The 21,617-nt window shown below is 37.4% G+C and overlaps 3 long non-coding RNA genes across 9 annotated transcripts; all 3 read right to left on the reverse strand.

Moving 5' to 3' along the window:
• Positions 1-203: 203 nt before the first annotated feature.
• LOC130013074 (uncharacterized) lies at positions 204-3,105 on the reverse strand. Its single transcript, XR_008788379.1, has 3 exons — positions 2,988-3,105; positions 970-1,096; positions 204-382 (listed from the first exon to the last, which is right to left on the reverse strand). It is a non-coding gene; the product is annotated as an uncharacterized LOC130013074 (long non-coding RNA).
• A 2,697-nt stretch (positions 3,106-5,802) lies between these two features.
• Positions 5,803-15,026, reverse strand: LOC126824984 (uncharacterized). Of its 7 annotated transcripts, none has more exons than XR_008788376.1 (6): positions 15,008-15,026; positions 12,249-12,328; positions 11,336-11,504; positions 10,316-10,455; positions 9,177-9,303; positions 5,803-8,570 (listed from the first exon to the last, which is right to left on the reverse strand). It is a non-coding gene; the product is annotated as an uncharacterized LOC126824984 (long non-coding RNA). The 7 variants fall into 7 exon arrangements; XR_007681715.2 differs by lacking the exon at positions 15,008-15,026 and adding an exon at positions 14,889-15,001; XR_007681717.2 differs by lacking the exon at positions 15,008-15,026 and adding an exon at positions 14,800-14,818.
• A 2,346-nt stretch (positions 15,027-17,372) lies between these two features.
• On the reverse strand, positions 17,373-21,105 carry LOC126825007 (uncharacterized). The gene is made up of 3 exons (XR_007681746.1): positions 21,002-21,105; positions 19,348-19,474; positions 17,373-17,492 (listed from the first exon to the last, which is right to left on the reverse strand). It is a non-coding gene; the product is annotated as an uncharacterized LOC126825007 (long non-coding RNA).
• Between the last annotated feature and the right edge of the window lie 512 nt (positions 21,106-21,617).

Genomic DNA, 21,617 nt, shown 5'->3' on the forward strand with positions numbered 1-21,617 from the left:
CTTTGATGGTATACATTCTTTCTTAATTTAAAGATTTATATAATAATTATTAAACTTTTTATATAATTTTAATTTTAAAAAATATACTTATAATTTTGTAATATACAATAATTATATAGTAAAATATAAACCATAGTGATATACACTTATATACCATGACAAAAGAAACCCCAAAGAATTAGATAAACAATATATAGCACGATAATATACAATAGATTACATTTCATGGTTATCGGTGGTAAAATTAACATTAGGGTTATCCTGAGTATCATTAACCGGTGGTATCAATACTTGATACATATCCGTCATCATTAAAAATGTACTCCGACAGGATTCGGATGAGTTTTTCTCGACAAAACACTCATTGCCAATATCTATAGATCTGTAATTATAATATGAAAATGACAAAGTTAATAAAAGACACCAATTGGTTAGGAACAAGTGTATTTTCCATGTTACTCCCCCTTGGATAAGGAATCGGTCCACAACCATCGTACGATTATGTTCATATTTTTTCAGCTAATTGGAATGAAGAGCCATATAGATATTGACCAACTCTACAGCAGTAGAAGTTGATAAGTCAGTTGTAGGTTAGAGAGATGACCAGATTAAATGAAACTTTTAATCCTCTCTCTGTCATCGGGTGCATTATACACATAGTGCTAGATAAGTGATAGACTAATCCTAACTATTAAGGGGGGAGGGGGTTTGGTTCCGATTTCTGCCAACGTTGGAATTACTACGGCAACGACGAGAAAACATCTGTAAATGATTGTCTACAAACTACTACTTCAAAGCAATAGAAGCATCGAAAGCGAAGAAGATTTCAACCGAATATGTGCATTGTTTAGTGATCACTTGTCCTTATATCATTTTAACAGTTGTACACATTATTAAATCGGTTGTTGTGTAGATTTGTCTGATCGATGTATTGTGTGGATCTTGAATCAACAATCGCTAACTATTCACCTGCATGTGTAGTCTTTCCATTTATTGAACCCATCGTCGGGGGTGGGTACGTTTATCATGTTAACATTTTCAAAAATACATCCCAAGCTTGCTAGACTAATTTTTATCGCACATTTCAAGTGAAAATCTGAAATAAGAATAATGATATATATACATGAGACAGCATCCTTGGTGGTGAGGAGGGGGGGGGGAAGCTGGCCGAATGGTAACGGCGTGAGCGTTTTATTATAAGTCTGCCATTGAACCAACTGGCGTGATATCGATTCCCGCGTGCTGGTTTATCTTATCCATGTTTGCTTTCCTATCGGTTTTTGCATAAGATTTACTGTTTAGCGTATCTTTGCTTTAGTGTGTTACGTTTAATTTGCAATGAAACGTCTTCAACATGATGAACGTCTACGTGCTATTCGCACGCTTCAAATGGGTTCTACACAGCGAGCTGTAGCCAACATGCTTAAAGCGTCACAATCTGTGATCAGCAGACTGTGACACCGGTATCAACAAACACACAATGTTGATGATAGACCTCGTTCAGGTCGTCCTAGAGCGGCTACACAAGCCCGGGATCGGGACATTGGTCCACAGGTCCTGCGAAATCGAGGACAAACGGCCAATTAGCTTTCTGTTAACTTGTACCAACTTACAGGAATCCCAAATGATTAGAAATCAGCTACATAACTCGCCAGCACATAGCAAACAGGCGCCAATGGTGTAGGCGGTGCCGAAATTGGGTAAATCGTCGATGGGCGCGTGTAATGTTTCACCGATAGGTGTGCTCGCGTTTGGAGGCGTGTAAATGAGCGTCATGCTAACGTCAACGTCAGACAACATGACAGATTCGGGCACCGATAGTTCTGCCCTTTGCTCAACGTGCAGGTCGGACCTTTGCTCTATAGAGCATGTCTAGGACATGATTCGTCGACGTCAACGTCAACCGACAACACTGCAAGAATTGCACATGTCACTGCAAGAGGAGTAGGTCAGATTGTCCCAAATCGTGATTGGACCGTTGATTAGGAGCATGCCACGACGAATTGCTGAATGTCCGAGGACTGGTGGAGCAATTACTCATTATTAAGACAAAAATCAAAATCGTCCATTTTCACTTCTGACAGTGTATCTATTTGCGAGTGAAGGGTGCCGTCGGATAAGCCGCCCATATGAACTATTTATGTTCATGTGTAGGCCATTGGCCTGTTATCAACATACACTGGTTACCTCTAATAAAAACAGTAGTGCATTTCCGCTGTTTTGTATTGTTTCTGAATATCCCCTACTTTTTTTGAACAGTATATTCTCTGCCACACATCTTGTTGGCTTTATAATCGTCTAGATTGTCTCTGGCGTATTTTATTGTAATTTGCTAGTCGCCAGGACAGCAGCCAACTATATGGTTTCAGGAATAACGGTACAGCAGTTTCTTTAATATATTTTTATATGGTAGCAAGTTACACAATAGTTTACTTTACAATATTTAAAATAAACACGCCATACTCTCAACCCCACTAACGGATCCCACTACATCAAGGTTCTCCTGCCAATCAACAGGGTCTACTGAATCCAGATGGTGTCTCTTGAATCTCAACGGTGTCTCCTAAAGAACCTAATGTGTGTCTGGTCTCTAAAGAATATACATGATGTCTAAACATTTGAGCCGTGGTTTGTTTTCCTGGTATAATTGCCAACATGGGCACTGGCCTTGAGAAATCTGTCACGTGGGGACCTGCCTGGATTTATGAAATGTGAATGAGCAATTACATCTAATGACGCAACTGGTACATCACAAAAGTTCTGAGCAATGAAAAAGTTAACCTTCATGGCTGTAGGACCTCATATCCTGTTATTCTCACGGTATTGGAAACATGTTAACTGAGTTTCGTCTTACTTGTTCATGAATATTTTGTCGAGGTCTTAATATTGTTATAATTATTCGTAGAGAGAAAAAGGCCACATATATACGGTTGTGCTAACATATCTGTAGAATTTAAAATGCATGAAGACCAGGTAAAATAACTTACATTCATTGTTCTGGCAAAAATAAAAGTAGTTTGTAACATAAGCATTAGCTGAAGGAAAAATTCTGTTAAATTCCTGCGAGAGACATTTGCTCATGGCACCTCGTATACAGGTAATCAGCGATACGTATTCTGTCTTATTGCTGAAAATGTAAATGTTTATATCATTATGCTAGGAGTAATGATATGTGTGAACGTTTTGGGGTTATCATATGGAATGGTTGTCAGTGGTGAAGGACAAATGGGGCCAGTGTATAGTCGTTCGAGTAGGACGAAAAACCGAGGTCCCGTTTACGATATACGAGTAGGCCGTAGGGGCGCTGTTCCGGCAGCATGTCCCTCATAGTACACTGTATAGCGGTATTATATGCCCGTCTTTATCGGCCCAGTTCGGAGTAGAGTAATAAGGCGTTACACCCCATCTCATATTTACGATTCTAATGATATAGATAATTGTAATCAAGCTATACAAAGTTAGGACAATCGTGTGCTACAGTAAGTTTGAACGCCCAACACGAATGTTTACTACAGTGTTTTAACTTCCAATTGGTCGAGTCTTTGAAACGAAATAGTTTTAAGTTTAATGGATTATCTGGTCAGGTTAAATATATTGTACTCTCTAATTTCCATTTTAATTCAGCATTAAGGTAAGATAGTCTATTGTAATACACAGCATTAAGGCAAGATAGTTTATTGGAAGGTCCAGCATTAAGGTGGGATAGTCTATTGAAAGGTCCAGCATTAAGGTGGGATAGTCTATTGGAAGGTCCAGCATTAAGGTGGGATAGTCTATTGAAAGGTCCAGTATTAAGGTGGGATAGTCTATTGGAAGGTCCAGCATTAAGGTGGGATAGTCTATTGAAAGGTCCAGTATTAAGGTGGGATAGTCTATTGGAAGGTCCAGCATTAAGGTGGGATAGTCTATTGAAAGGTCCAGTATTAAGGTGGGATAGTCTATTGAAAGGTCCAGCATTAGGGTAGGATAGTCTATTGTAATATACAGCATTAAGGTAGGATAGTCTATTGAAAGAGCCAGCATTAAGGTGGGATAGTCTATTGTAATATCCAGCATTAGGGTGGGATAGTCTATTGTAAGAACCAGCATTAAGGTAGGTTAGTCCATTGAAAGAGCCAGCATTAAGGCAGGATAATCTATTGGAAGAGCCAGCCAGTCTGCTTCACTTATAAACACTGGGGGTGGGGGTGGGGGCGGGGGGGGGGGGCGTTTAATTGAGCCAACTCACCAACGAGGGTTAACTCGAATTTTTCTTTTTTTAGTATGAGTTATTTTTATACTGACGAGATTATACTGTGCAGTAACGTTTTCGTTCTGTATTGAACTTAACTTTAACCCTTGAAGCCATCGATATAAAATGAAATGAAATTGGGATTTACCTATAGGCAAATGAAGACGGACAACGACGCTACGGCCTACTATCATATCGAATTCCAACTGTACAGTAGATCCCGGTGTTCCGTCCCATCCGAACTGCTATGCGTTATCCCTCTTCTCTCTGTCTTGCACAAGGGGGACCACGCCTGAAAATCCCGATGAACTTTTTCGGCCACTCCCCATTCGATATAACTTCATAATAGCGTCTACATACATGTACCTGGTTGGATTAAACTGACGCACAATAATAAAACCGTAACTTAACTTGAATTATTGGATCATTCGATGTTACTTTATATTGAAACAAAACCATGGGATATGTACTTTAAATACATATGTGATATAATGATATAGACATATGTGATATCACAATTAATGCTTTGCATCAATAAAATTAAATCACAATGTCATCGTATTAATTCATAATAAAAATTGACGTCAAACAGGATGTTGGATTTCTCTGTTTAAAAAGCTCAATGTGTATGTATATACGCCAAAATTGCCCAAAATGACGATAGAGACCATGTATTTCTCAAAAAATTTCAAGCCGAGGGGGGTGGGGGAAATACATTTTCTCAGGAACCTGCATGTACGTTAATTTATACCATATACTACAAATATACCACGAACGTTAACTATACCATGTACTTTATATACATCATGTATTTTAAATATACCATGCACGTTATATATACCATGTACGTTAAATATACTATGTACGTTAACTCTACCATGTACGTTAAATATACAACGTGCGTTAAGAATACCACGTATGTTAAATATACCATGTACATTAAATGTACCATGTACGTTAAATATACCATGTACGTTAAGTATACCATGTACGTTAAGTTTAACACGTATGTTAAATATACCATGTACGTTAAATATACCGTGTACTTTAAATATACCATGCACATTAAACATACCATGTATGTTTAATATACTATGTACTTTAAATATACCATATACTTTAAATATACCACGTACGTTAAATATACCATGTACTTTAAACATACTCTATACGTTAAATATGCCATGTACTTTAAACATATCATGTACGTTAAATATACCACGTACGTTAAATATACCATGTACGTTTAAGTATACCATGTATGTTAAATATACCATGAACTTTAAATATACGACATTTAACAGTGTCGCAGATTTGTATAAAGTAACATACATCTGAGTCATACCTACAATTGTTTGGTTTCAGTGTTTGAAATTACTTGTTTACGAAATCCTCATTAGTTTCTTTAAACCTTGAGAATATAATAGTAACTATGCAATTATAAAATAACAAATAACACACACACTTATTCATTTTGTAATTTAATAGAAAGGCTTTAAAATAAAATCTATTTAAGGAGAGGCGGTCATTCAAGATCATAAACAAACATAATATACCTGCATTAAAATACAGGACAACATTGGCTTACCTTCTTGGTCATATGAAAACAACATGCACAATACAATACATTAACACCATTGTTCGGTAAAGCATTTCATATAAAAGATCAATGAATTATACAAATAAAAAGTCTTTGAATAATAAAAACGAATTAAAATCCTAAAATAAAAGTGGCAATTAGTAAGACGTAAAAGATAGTTAGGAAATTTACAGCTTTAATTAATAAATCTTCCCGTTGACATACGAATTGCAGGATTTCTTATATATGGGTTCCCAGAAAAGTATTTATCGGGTGGTTATTTCCAATAAAAGTATGGCAATTTTGGTATATATGGAAAGTAGAGATATCCAATCTTACTAGAAAAATACTGGATTCCCCGAAAACACTCATGGAGCGTATACAGGACAAAAATGTAAGGGTTCCCCTATTCAACAGCCCGACGATTAAGAATTTCTGCACGCGTGATGTCAAAGGTCACACGCGAACATTGAGCGCTTGATGTACAAGTTGATAAATTTTATGAAGAGTTAGACGTACAACACTTTCTGAGATAAAAATGACGGAAAAAGACGCGGGTAGTGGATAATCCGAGAATTTAATTAGGATTCGATATTTGTAATAAATAGTAAGCGATTAAAGACAACATCGTCTTATGTATGCAATGAATTCTCCGCTGATTTCCAAGACGTGACGTAAACCTGACCTGGTTTGATCGAATTTTAATAGCAGGGCATTCCTTCGCAATTACAATGTTTGAGAAGGATTTGAAGTATAACTATGACAAATTAATTAATTTGAATATGTTTTTAGTCCATATATACCATTAAATCACCCAGTTTGTACGCGGGAACCCATCTTTAAACAGACACTGCACGAATGATAATGATACCAATTAAATCCTGGGGGATTGGATGGCCGAATGTTTAGCACGTGCGTGCTGTATCATAAGGTCTGTCATTGAGTCAACTGGCGTGGTTTCGAATCCCCGGTTGTACTCGACAAGGAATAGGGTGACCTGTCCAACCTCGTGGATTTTCTCCGGGTCCTCCGGTTTCCTCTCACTGCTAAAGACCCCTACGCTCAAGCAAATTATAGAAATAAAATTGAACCATGTGTTAGTCCCGAAATGACCTAGTTTGTGTCGAGTGGACGTTAAACCCTAATTCTCTCTCTCTCTCCAATTAAAACCCATTCCATAATTAACAAGCCAACAGTGAGGCTGATGTCCACCGCCGAAATCAAAAAATAAATAGATGACACATATTAATTAATAGCACATTTATTTTTTTCAAAAGTATCAAGCAATCAAACTGATTATCAACTATACACTAAGATCGATCACTCTCTATCGTGCCCCAAAGCATCAACCAATCAAATTGCTTATCTCTGCATACCCTAAGCAGAAAATGCTCATCTTCGAACTCCATCAAGGCATTGACCTAATGAACACTTACACCACGTGTGAACATTCTAGCTAATTCGAAAGAGAGTTATTGTGTCCCAAAATGTGTGACGGACAGACAGACGGACGGATGGACAATCAGACAGACTGTTACACAATTGAGGAAATATCACTTAAAATCCTCCATACATTGAAATCAATTAGCAATCTTATCAGATGATCAAACATGGCACTAGCTTGACACGACTAACGCAAGGCCTTTGTCTGGTAAAGCAATCTGTACCGAAGACTTGATCGGGCAATGGCCAGATGTGTAATCTTTTGACATCCTTCGTCTAGAAGGGTTTACAAACCCAGAATACAAACGAATCGACGAAGAGGCGGCTAGGCGAGACGGAACGAGTGAGGGCGTCTTGGAGTTGGCACATTTGTAGCTACACTACACGGTTCTTTGATGATATACATTCTTCCTTGTAATTTAAAGATTTATATAATAATTATCAAACTCTTTATATAATTTTAATTTTAAACAATATACTTATAATTTTGTAATATACCATGACAAAAACATATACCATGACAAAAACATATACCATGACAAAACATATACCATGACAAAAACATGTACCATGACAAAACATATACCATGACAAAAAACATATACCATGACAAAACATATACCATGACAAAAACATGTACCATGACAAAACATATACCATGACAAAAACATATACCATGACAAAACATATACCATGACAAAACATGTACCATGACAAAACAGATACCATGACAAAAACATATACCATGACAAAACATATACCATGACAAAACATATACCATGACAAAACATATACCATGACCAAAAATATACCATGACATAACAGATACCACGACAAAAGAAACCCCAAAGAATTAGATAACAATATATTGTAAAACATATAGCACGATAATATACAATAGATTACATTATATAATATATAATGACAATAAATTATATATCCAAATATATATCATTATAATATACAATAGACTATCCAAACAATATATCATGATAATAGATAGTAAAATATATTTCATGATAAAATGCAATAGATTTACTAATGAAATATTTCATGATAATATACAATAGATTTACTAATTAGATAGGAAAATATATTCCATGACCAAATACACCTATTACAAGGCCAACCATGAACAAGATAACGTTATTATTATTTATGTTGACACTATTATTAGGGTTATCGGTGGTAACATTAACAGTAGAACAAACCGGTGGTATTAATACTTGATTCATATCCGTCATTATTTCAAATGTACTCCGACAGGATTCGGATGAGATTTTCTCGACAAAACACTCATTGCCAATTTCTATAGATCTGTAATTATAATATGAGAATGACGAAGTTAATAAAAGACACCAATTGGTTTGGAACAAGTGTATTTCCCATAGTTACTCCCCCTTGGATAAGGAATTGTTCCACAATCATCGTACGATTATGTTCATATTTTTTCAGCGTATTGGAATGAAGAGCCATATAGATATTGACCAACTCTACAGCAGTAGAAGTTGATAAGTCAGTTGTAGGTTAGAGAGATGACCAGATTAAATGAAACTTTTAAACCTCTCTCTGTCATCAAGTACATCATCCACATAGTGCTAGATAAGTGATAGACTAATCCTAACTATTAAGGGGAGGGGGGGATGGGTTCCGATTTCTGCCAACGTTGGAATTACTACGGCAACGACGAGAAAACATCTGTAAAGGAGTGTCTACAAACTACTACTTCAAAGCAATAGAAGCATCGAAAGCGAAGAAGATTTCAACCGAATATTGGTATAATTGGACTGAATCATGTGCATTGTTTAATAATCACTTGTCCTTATAACATTTTAACAGTTGTATACATTATTAAATCGGTTGTTGTGTAGATTTGTCTGATGTATTGTATGCATCTTGAATCAATAATCGCTAACTATTTACCTGCATGCGTAGTCTTTCCATTTATTGAACCCATCGTCGAGGGTGGGTACGTTTATCATGTTAACATTTTCAAGAATACATCCCAAGCTTGCTCGACTAATTTCTATCGCACATTTCAAGTGAAAATCTGAAATAAGAATAATGATATATATACAGTAGACAGCATCCTTGGTGGGGAGGGGGGCGAATGGTTAGCGCGTGAGCGTTGTATTATAAGGTCTGCCATTGAGCCAACTGGCGTGATTTCGATTCCTGCGTGCTGGTTTATCTTATCCATGTTTGCTTTCCTATCGGTTCTTGTATAAGATTTACTGTTTAGCGTATCTTTGCTTTAGTGTGTTAAGTTTAATTTGCAATGAAACGTCTTCAACATGATGAACGTCTACGTGCTATTGGCACATGCTTAATGTGTCACAGTCTGTGATCAGCAGACTGTGACACCGGTATCAACAAACAAACAATGTTGATGATAGACCTCGTTCAGATCGTCCTAGAGCCGCTACACAAGCCCAGGATCGAGACATTGGTACACAGGTCCTGCAAAATCGAGGACAAACGGCCAATTAGCTTTCTGTAAACTTGTGCCAACTTTGAGGAATTCGAGTTACTCCCAAATGATTAGAAATCAGCTACATAACTCGCCAGCACATAGTAAACAGGCACCAATGGTGTAGGTAGTGTCAAAATTGGGGTAATCGTCGATGGACGCGTGTAATGTTTCACCGATAGGCGTGCTCGCGTTTGGAGGCGTGTAAATGAGCGTCATGCTAACGTTAACGTCAGACAGATTCGGGCGTGGGTCTGTTATGGGGTGGGGAGGAATCACCATGACTGGCAGAACGGACTTGCATATTGTTCAAGGAAGGGTCACTGGCGTGTACTACCGTTACCACATGCTGGCGCCGATAGTTCTGCCCTTTGCTCAACGTGCAGGTCGACTTTTCATCTTTCAAGATGATAATGCCCGTGCCCACCGCGCTCGTGTCGCGAATGATCGTGTTGTGAATTTGGAACAAATATTTCGTCGAGGTCTTAATATTGTTATAATTATTCGTAGAGAGAGAAAGGCCACATATATACGGTTGTGCTAACATATCTGTAGAATTTAAAATGCATGAAGACCAGGTAAAATAACTTACATTCATTGTTCTGGCAAAAATACAAGTAGTTTGTAACATAAGCTTTCGCTGAAGGAAAAATGCTATTAAATTCCTCCGAGAGACATTTGCTCATGGCACCTCGAATACAGGTCATCAGCGATACGTATTCTGTCTTATTGCTGAAAATGTAAATGTTTATATCATTATGCTAGGTTTAATGATATGTGTGAACGTGTTGGGGTTATCATATGGAATGTTTGTCAGTGGTGAAGGACGGGTAGGGCCAGTGTATAGTCGTTCGAGTAGGACGAAAAACCGAGGTCCCGTTTACGATATACGAGTAGGCCGTAGGGGCGCTATCCAGGCAGCATGTCCCTCATAGTACACTGTATAGCGGTAGTATATGCCAGTCTTCATCAGCCGAGTTCGGAGCAGAGTAATAAGGCGTTAAACCCCATTTCATTTCATATTTACGATTCTTATAGATAATTGTAATCAAGCGATACAAAGTTAAGACAATCATGTGCTACAGTAAGTTTGAACGCCCAACACGAATGTTTACTACAGTGTTTTAACTTCCAATTGGTCGAGTCTTTGAAACGAAATAGTTTTAAGTTTAATGGATTATCTGGTCAGGTTAAATATATTGTACTCTCTGATTTCCATTTTAATTCAGCATTAAGGTAAGATAGTCTATTGTAATATACAGCATTAAGGCAGGATAGTCCATTGTAAGAATCAGCATTAAGGTAGGTTAGTCCATTGAAAGAGCCAGCATTAAGGCAGGATAATCTATTGAAAGAGCCAGCTTCACTTATAAACACTGGGGGTGGGGAGGGGCGTTTAATTGAGCCAACTCACCAACGAGGGTTAGTCGTAGGGTCTTTTCAGCCCAGTTGATGCAGAACAGTAGGACGTTAAACCCCATTTTTTTCATTTAATAGATATTAAAGGATATAATACTAAACTTATTAAAGAATTGTAAACAGATCCTTAGACGAGAAACCCAATTCCATTCTCCCACTGCTGAGCTGGAAAAAACTATGGAAGCTTAATTACCTACACACCATCGAAGCATTCAAGGTAATAGGAGTCAAAATTTGTTGACGTGATTTATTAACGTCAGTGAATACGGGATATTCAGTCATACATTGGTTGGTGTCATTAATATAACTTGTACACCCTTTGAATAGATCTTCCTTTTTTGCGTTGACTACGTTGGTTACGCCTGCAATGGAAATTTAAATCCCTATTTCATTATTGGAAAGCTCAGAGAGCCTTTTTTAGGGCAAGGTAAAGTGACAAAAATTGTGACAATACCTGAAATGGTGGATCCTCAAACGGACATTCATGACAAACGATAATTGTTTGTTTTTGTTGGTGGGTCCTCAGAAAATATCCGATAAAAATTAATTATTCGTAAACCAACAGATCGGTTGCAAATTGTCACTTTAAACATAAAATAATGGAGCGGTCGAACATGCCAGATATAAAGTATGTAATATAACCAAGCAAATGTGGGGGGGGGGGGGGTGCTGGCCGAATGGTTTATATAGGGGCTAAATCGCTAATATTTGGCAGATAGAAATGGACACAAATGGGTCGGAAATGCAAATAATAATATAATATGAATGTATGAAGTCTCAATCGAATGACAATCTCTAGCGTCTGGTTATTCCAGTCTGAATCAATATGATTTATTGCGTGTGCTCTCCAGATAAGAATATGGCGTAACCGTCTGACATGACTTTTGAAATATGTCTAGCCTCGTTCTCCGAGTCCTTTGTTACAATTGGCACTGAAATGCATTATGGTACACGATATCGGAAGCCCATCTTTTCTCGGTAAGATCACAACATCAATGTTGATTTAAATTGAGAAATAAGTCGTGTTTTCAGTGTCAAAGTCTCTGAATGATATTGCGTTAGAGAATTAGCTACTTTAAATAGATTTTAGGTTAAAAAAAACGTACCTATAATTGAGCCAAACAGGAGAACTTTCAGAGACATTTTCTGATCAGAGATCTGGTATATTCTGTAACTCAGTACGCACCTGAAATATATACAAGACGTCAATACGGGCTGATATATTTATAATATTTGATCAGATACTGTACCATATATATATATATATATAAACACCGCCCAATTATATAATATAGGTGATTCATTGGTTTTCTTCTTTCACCTTAAAACTGCTTCAATTTGATGGGCGTTAACTTGTTGAGAGATCCGGGTCGTAGATTCACTTGGGATGGTTATCAGAGCGTACAAATCTCTTGCTTGTATTTTTCTTTTTTTAGTATGAGTTATTTTTATTCTGACGAGATTATACTGTGCAGTAACGTTTTCGTTCTGTATTGAACTTAACTTTAACCCTTGAAGCCATCGATATAAAATGAAATGAAATTGGGATTAACCTAGGCAAATGAAGACGGACAACGGCGCTACGACCTACTATCATATCGAATTCCAACTGTACAGTAGATCCCGGTGTTCCGTCCCATCCGAACTGCTATGCGTTATCCCTCTTCTCTCTGTCTTGCACAAGGGGCAACCACGCCTGAAAATCCCGATGAACTTTTTCGGCCACTCCCCATTCGATATAACTTCATAATAGCGTCTACATACATATGTACATGGGTGGATTAAACTGACGCACAATAATAAAATCGTAACTTAACTAGAATCATTGGATCATTCGATGTTTATTTAAACAAAACCATGGGAGATGTACTTTAAATATACCATGTACGTTATATATACAAGAGTAGGCGATAGTGCCGCTGCCCGGGCAAAATTTCCCTCATAGCACACTGTATGGCGTATGCCCGTCTTCATTAGCCCAGTTTAGGAGCAGACCAGTAGGACGTTAAACCCCATTTCATTTCATTTCATTTATATATACCATGTACTTTATATATACCATGTCAGGGGCGGATCAAGGGGGGGGGGGGGGCTCGTGCTCAGCTACATAAATTGTAAAACAACCTTTTTATGGGAAAAGTGTCATAATTGTGCTTTATTCTTTATCATCAGACGGTGCGACAGGATGGGCACTCAAAGCGCGAGATAATGATATAGACATATGTGATATCACAATTAATGCTTTGCATCAATAAAATTGAATCACAATGTCATCGTATTAATTCATAATAAAAATTGACGTCAAACAGGATGTTGGATTTCTCTGTTTATAAAGCTCAATGTGTATGTATATACGCCAAAATGACGATAAAGACTATGTTTTTCTCAAAAAATTTCAAGCCGAGGGAGGGGGGGATACATTATATACCATGCACGTTATATATACCATGTACATTTAATATACCAGGTACGTTAAATATACCGTGTAGTTTAAATATACCATGTAGTTTAAATGTACCATGTACGTTAAATATACCACGTACGTTAAATATACCATGTGCGTTAAATATACCATTGTGCGTTAAATATACCATGTACTTTAAATATACCATGCACTTTAAATATACCATGTACGTTAAATATACCATATACTTTAAATATACCATGTACGTTAAATATATCATGTATGTTAAATATACGACTTTTAACAGTGTCGCAGATTTGTATAAAGTAACATACATCTGAGTCATACCTACATTTGTTTGGTTTCAATGTTTGAAATTAGTATCTTACATAATACATCCGTGCCTTATTGATTTCTTTATTTTTTTACGAAATTATCTAATGATAGGTTTCATTGGTTTCATAGGAATATAAAAGTAACCATGCAATTATAAAATAACAAATAACACACACTTTTTCATTTTCTAATTTAATAGAAAACGGTCAGTCAAGATCATAAACAAAAATATATACCCGCATTAAAGTTTATGTTAACAACTAAAAATACAGGACACCATTGCCGTTCAACTAGGGGGGGATCACGTGGCTAAGTGGGTAAGACGTTGGCTCGCTAGCCTGGAGGTCGGGTGTTCGATCCCTGCATTGGCCGAGAAAGTTCATCCAGATTTTCCGGTGTGGTTTCCCCGTGTCAGTGATGCAGTATGGGGTCCTGACAATGACAGCTGTCTAGTCGTTCGGATGGGACGAAAAACCGAGGTCCCGTGTACACATTGGCGTGCACGTAAAAGATCCCTTGGCAGTTGGATTTCGTTGAAGAGTAGGCCGTAGCGCCGTGGCCCGGGCAAAATTTCCCTCATAGCACACTGTATGGCGTATGCCCGTCTTCATTAGCCCAGGTTAGGAGCAGAACAGTAGGACGTTAAACCCCACTTCATTTCATTTCCTTTCAACTAGTATTTTCATTTTTTTCTCTATTAAAAGCTTTAAAATAAAATCTATTTACGGAAAGGCGGTCATTAATATAAATATATACTATACCTGCATTAAAATACATGTTAACAAAGAAAAATACACGACACCATATTATTCTTAGTCATATGAAAATAACATGCACAATATAATATATAAACACCATGCTTCAGTGAAGCCTTTCAGATAAACCCATATTTTCTCTCTCTCTCTCTCTCAGTTTACCAGTAAGGATCGTCATCCAGGTCCGGGTTTTCGAGTGCGTTTGCGCCGGCTACATGGAAACGGTCAATTTAAATTTACATTAGACTAACCTCTGCGCCAGGGAAAACACCGCAAAAGCGCGTACATTGAACACGATCCTTGCAGTAATTGTACTAAGTGCATTCGCTGGTAATGTTATCACGAGATTCTATTCATCGCTTATAATTACCGTATCTGATGAACATTAGGTCACGATGACCCTTATATTATTGCATGTCCTGGTTTGTCTCTATTTTGTCAAGGTCAAGTCAACATCACACCTGTATAATATTTACGTGTTCATCCAGGCGATATACCTGTGTTAGGTCAAGGTTACGTATATTGAAAGCATAGACTAGCATAGGCTTATGTTGACAGTAAAATTCCCAACAGAGGCGCAGAGAGAGAGAGAGAGAGAGAGAGAGAGAGAGGTTACCAAATTCTTTTTAAGAGATTGTTGAATAACTTTGGTTTAAGTGGACTAGCCAGCCATACCTTGAAAACCGTACACATACAGTTGTTATCAAAGGTTCCCGGTTTTAAAGTATGGCGTGTACTACATACACAACATCTTTAGGAAATGTCATTCGTAGATCTTTCGCGCACAGAGAGAGAGAGAGAGAGAGACTAGGTCATTTCGGGACTAATATTTTGAACATAAAATTTGTGAATATTGAGATAAAATAAACGGTCAACGAGAACTTTAGTACTCCAGTTAGTAAAATCTCCGCCTGAGACATATTCCATTTTTGCAATAATATGTGATGCGAGGTGAATTGTGGCAGGGGAGTTAATTAGTTCTCAATATAAACTGTTTTCCTCTGCAAATCAATATCTAAAACCTTTTTTAAATTATTATTAAAGTTGTTTTAGCCCTCTTCTGGTCGAAGCGTTTGTAGATCAGTATAATTCCTTACTTTAATAGTATAGTTGTCAACAAGTAGCCTACGTTCAAGCTCCATTCTAAGGCGACAGACTGTACAAATGTTCTGCCAATTCATACAGCAGAGGCGAAATGGACGCTCAGTGTTATGGCCTGTAATTTGTTGGCATTCATTGTGGGTGGGGTTGTTGATGGCGTCCTAGATTTAGACCCCGCTCCACCCCCATTCTCAGCTTCTAGATCCGCTACCGTTTGGGAAGCTACCACGAGATAAATAATGTGGCTAGTAATATTTATGACAGTGACATCATTTAAGGCTGGTGAAATCTGGTGTTTGATTCTTACTCCTTGTTTTGGCTTTCGTGGTAGGGCCCATCGGTAGGATTCAAGCCAACAAGAATTCCAAAACGTATTAGCCTATATTTTAGATGCATTATGAGATAACCTTAGCGAATAATTACATAGTAATAAAGGTGCACAATGCTCGTTTCACTAAAATAAAAGCGTACATAACTTTTTCCAACCAAAAGATTAGTCGACGTTTACGCCCGCTTTTAGAAGAGATATATATATATATATATATATATATATATATATATATATATATATATATATATATATATATTTAGATGCTTGGTTTTCAGAAGATGTAAGGGCTTATTAAAACCATTGCTTAAAGCTACAATTTAATATTTTCTAAGAAAGTCAAAACATAATTATGCCTATGTCTTTTGCTCAATAGGTTGTCAACTCACTATTATACGATCATAGATATCATTCTTACACTCAAAAGTATTTCACACCGGAAATAATAACACAATTACCTCCTAATTACCTCCCTTGTTTTTCTACTCCCTACATGGAATAGCTATCTCCAAACGTTTGAATTTTAAGTTAAAAATGATATTTTTGCCAATTTCTCAACTGGCAATAGTGAATTATAGGATTAATAAGATTATTCTTTAACAAGGTAGGACTGTTTATACATAGCATCGATTTTAAGGCTTTATTTTAATACATTTTAAAAATATAACTTAAAAATATGAAATTGTAGCTTTAATTTAAACCAATTCAAAACGAATAAGCAGGGGCAATTAACCTGGTGCCTAATGCGAAATGAAATCCCAATTTTGAGCTTCAAATAACTTTCCGAGATTTAACATATCGAGTATGTTCAACTACGAGAAAGGTGCCCGACACTAGTGTCCATCACCCTTTGCGGCTAAATATCAAAATATATTGATAACTTCTCTAGAAATCGCTAGTAATAAGGACTCTTCTAAAGATGAACCTCAAGAGCAGATAACGTTATTATAGACGTTGCTGAAAGGCGACAACTCTTCCAATATCAATACCGGCCATACCCCATGTTTTACAATAGAAAGAAGATGGTGGTAATTCTACTGTTTTAACTTCTCTAGAAATCGCTAGTAATGATAATGACGCTTCTAGCGATGACTCTCAAAAGCAGATGCCGTTATTATTGACTGGCGACTCTTCCATTAATATCAATACCGGCCATATCCTATGTTTTACAATAGAAAGAAGATGGTTGTAATTTATGGATAAGAATTGTGCTTATTGTACAGATCTCTCAGCATTGTTCTGAAAACAACTTTATTCGCGCTTATCTCTTTGCTCAGAGATATTTAAAGAAAAAAATAAACAATGATTTTTCACAATGCCAGTATTATATTACACAATTTGTCTTGAGCGATGATGACTCTTCCTTTACAATTGTGGAATGGTATCACAAACTCCATCATGTGCTACTTCCACCTGGATATTTTGCCTATAATAAATAAGACAACGGTGATTAACAACATGTAAATAACTTAATTAAATCAACCAGTCCATAATATCATGTACAACGTATTGGACGTTAAATGTGTAAAAAAAACCACCAACAACAATCATCAGAAACCTTATGAAATACATATATTCTAACTAAACACGAAGCCGCTGTGGCTCAGTGAGTCAGGCGTTGGCATCCTTCGTATTTTCCGGCCTAGTTCCCCCTTGTCAATGGTGCAAGCCATTTGGCGTGCACGGAAAAGAAAAAGAACAGGACACTGCATGGCGTTTACCCGTCTTCATTAGCAAAACCGGAGCAGGAAATTAGGACATTTCATTTCATGTCTGACTAAACACTTTTAATGTTTCCTGTACAATATGTCAAGCCTTCAAATGGCCCTTCCTTACAGGACTCGGAAGGTTCGCGAAATAAATATTATGCGCATTAAGGCCAAGTCTTCTGGGTGCGAGATTGACAATTACAATATTAAAGGACAATATCACATATGTGATAGAACTGGTTAAACACATTCCAAATATAATTTTAACACAAAGGCCACTGCTACAATAGATGCGTTATGAAGCATTCATGAAAGGGAAGTGACGAACGCAAAAGGAAAACACGAGTTATCCTTCTACTGTATATAACTGACTGAAGTGACGAGTGATAACAGATTCACGGGCAAATTTTTGCTCACTAACAATTCCTTCGAAGACCAAAAGTATATGAGACTGAGGGAGGATATCTGACAATTCAAAAAATAATTGACTCTCACGAGAAAAATAGAAAAAGTCCGTGCATTACCATGTTTTTATTACCATGTTTGAAAGTTTCACAACGCATCTATCGTAGCAATGATCTCTGTATTAAAATTATATTTGGAACGTATTTAACCAGTTTTATCACATATGTGATACTGACTGACACCAATATTGTCCTTTAACTTGTCAAAATGAAAACAAGATGCATATAAAAGGCAAGATAGTGGGTAGTTCGGAAATTGTATCCCTTGGTCCGAGGATTTGGAATGCCTCCATGATCCAAACTTTTTGGGGATATAATAAAACAAAACGTCTCAGTACGGCTGCTAAAGTTGCAACATCAGCAAGGTTCAAAAACACAACATCTCTCGGCATCTGCTAAAGTTGCAACATTAGCAGGATTAAAAAACGTCTCGGTACGGCGGTTAAAGTTGCAGCATCAGCAGGATTAAAAAAAAAACGTCTCGGTACAGTTGCTAAACTTGCCAATATAAGCAGGGTTAACAAAAAAAAAACAAAAAAAAAACGTCCCGGTACGGCGGTTTCAAAAACAAGAACTAAACAAAAGTCAAGGCCGAAATTGACAGCGGCAACTTGAACTATTGCTTGGAGCCCAGTCGAAACCTTTCTCAGTACTAAACAATAATTGTATTGCACAGGATTGTGGCCTGTGTATTAAATGAAATGAAATGAAATGGGGTTTAACGTCCTATGGTTCTGCTCCTAAAGTGGGCTTATGAAGACGGGCATACGCCATATAGTGTGTTATGAGGGAAATTTTGCCCTGGCAGCGGCACTATGGCCTACTCTTATATCGAATTCAAACTGCCAAGGGATCTTTTACGTGCACGCCAATGTATACACGGGACCTATCCGAACGACCACAAAGCTGTTCCTCTCAAGCCCTCCTTCCTGCACCACTGATAAGGGCAAACTTTCTCAGCCACGCGACCTCCAAGGTCCCGTGTATACATTGTATATATTTGTCAATATATAACTGACAAATTGGACGACAAACAGATTACAACAAAATTATCTAGTTTATTGTTTTGTTTAATGATTGGGATAAAAAAAAAATGAAAAAAACGTACATGCAGGTCAGAGATTTCATGGTACAGAAGTTACTGTAGGTTACACCATTATCACCACAGACTGGCATCCAAATGAATTGACAAGCACGAAGACATGGATCCTCCGCTGTTGGAGCACACCAACACCCTGTTTAATAAATATCATCGGAGCATAAATAAAGGAACAAATAATAAGACATGGATCATCTGTTATTGGACAACACAGACTGCCTGGTTAATAAATCAACAATTAATCAGTGTCCCAATGAAGGAAATGCAGAGTTATGAAAGTTATGGGATACTCGCTCGCGCGAACTGTCATGTTAAACGGAGAATGTTTGGACATACGGTAACGTCATGTTAACCGGAGAATGTTTGGACATACGGTTACGTCATGTTAAACGGGGAATGTTTGCACGTTAAGGTCATATTAAACGGTGAATGTTTGGGCATACGGTTATATCATGTTAAACAGAGAATGTTTGGACATACGGTAACGTCATGTTAACCGGAGAATGTTTGGACATACGGTTACGTCATATAAAACGATGAATGTTTGGACATACGGTAACTTCATGTTAACCGGAGAATGTTTGGACATACGGTAACGTCATGTTAACCGGAGAATGTTTGGACATACGGTAACGTCATGTATTAAACGGTGAATGTTTGCACGTTAACGTCATATTAAACGGAGAATGTTTGGACATACGGTAACGTCAAATTAACCGGAGAGTGTTTGGACATACGGTAACGTAATGTTAAACGGCGCATGTTTGGACATACGGTTTCGTCATGTTAAACAGAGAATGTTTGGACATACCGTTACGTCATGTTAAAAATACAATGTTTGGACATACCGTTACGTCATGTTAAAAATACAATGTTTGGACATACAACTTCGTCATATTGAATGGTTAGGCTAATGTTTTGGCCTACGGTTACGTTTATATTAAACGGAAAATGTTTGGACACACGGTTACGCGATTTTAAAAGGGGAATGGTTACGCCATGTTAAACGGATAAAGTTTTGAGATACGTTTAAGTCATGTTACGTAACATCGACAGTGTTTGGGCATACGGTTTATCGTCCATTCGACACCAACAAGCAAATCCCAGCTTAGCCAGAGCGGTGCCCTGGGCCTGACTAGATTATTTCATATCCTTTTGAATGGGTTTCGGCCAATCACAGAGAACGTTGAGGGATTGCAGACTCACCCAGTCTCTGCCCATTGCGCCGCTAGAAGCCTCGACCGATCACCGAGTGGAACTTCACAGAGAAGGTTGAGGGATAGCTCAGTCCCCGACCTCGCGCCGCTAGATCGATTGCCGTGAAACTTTCTTCTGGAATTTGATTTTTTTCTCTTTAGGCCATGAACCGCCGGGCCCCGTAAACCGCCGGGCCCTGGGCCTGGGCGCCTCAGACCCATGCCTAAGCTGGGCTTTGCCAACAAAGTCATTTCGGAACTTGCGCGTTGCGGGGACCCGGAGAAAACCTACGAGGTTGGACAGGCGATCCTACTGTAGGTGGCTAAATGACAGACCTTAGGATACTATGCGCTCACTAACCATTCGGCCTTCCAACCTCCTCTGGTGACAATTGTAAAACAATGGCACGAAATAACCCTATAGTGTAGTCATGTGGAGAATATTCCATATAAATAAGTTTGCTTACCTGCTGTAAAAAGAAGAACGACGGTTAAAATCAGAAGCTTCATGTTGTCTTAGTTCTATCAACAAACTGTTGTCTTATCACGATTAACACCTTACTTCGTTACACTGACCTCGTGATAAAAAATAAACCAGATAATATCGGTTCCAAGATAGGATGTTTAAACAAAACAAAAAAAAAACGCCCTGGTTTTGTCTATGTATAAAAAGTAGAACGGCCGTTAAAATCAGAACCCCCATGTTCTCTTATATTAAAGATGTATTATGTCAGATTTAAACAAAGAGCTGACGATCTCGATTTTATAGTTTAAAAATACATGTAGATAATGAAAAGGGATAGTGTTGAAATTTTCAGTCAAATAACTTTTTTTCTGAGCGAAGTTATGAATGTTTGAAGTATTACGTAGTCTCGATTTTCATGTTATTTCGTTAATAAAACTTGTCTCGATTATCCATTTTTAAATTAAATTATTAAGTGGCGATCGTATTTCACTCTGTTGAAAATCTTAACTATCCGGTGGTCTAGATACCTCTTTATGGGCTTGCCATGTAAATAAATGTATTATTAATAAATTTATATAAAAGATAACAGCTGATAAGCCAAAAGAGAGACCTAGAAT

The sequence above is a fragment of the Patella vulgata genome, chromosome 6 (assembly GCF_932274485.2).
Source record: "Patella vulgata chromosome 6, xgPatVulg1.2, whole genome shotgun sequence".
NCBI classification, from domain to species: domain Eukaryota; kingdom Metazoa; phylum Mollusca; class Gastropoda; family Patellidae; genus Patella; species Patella vulgata.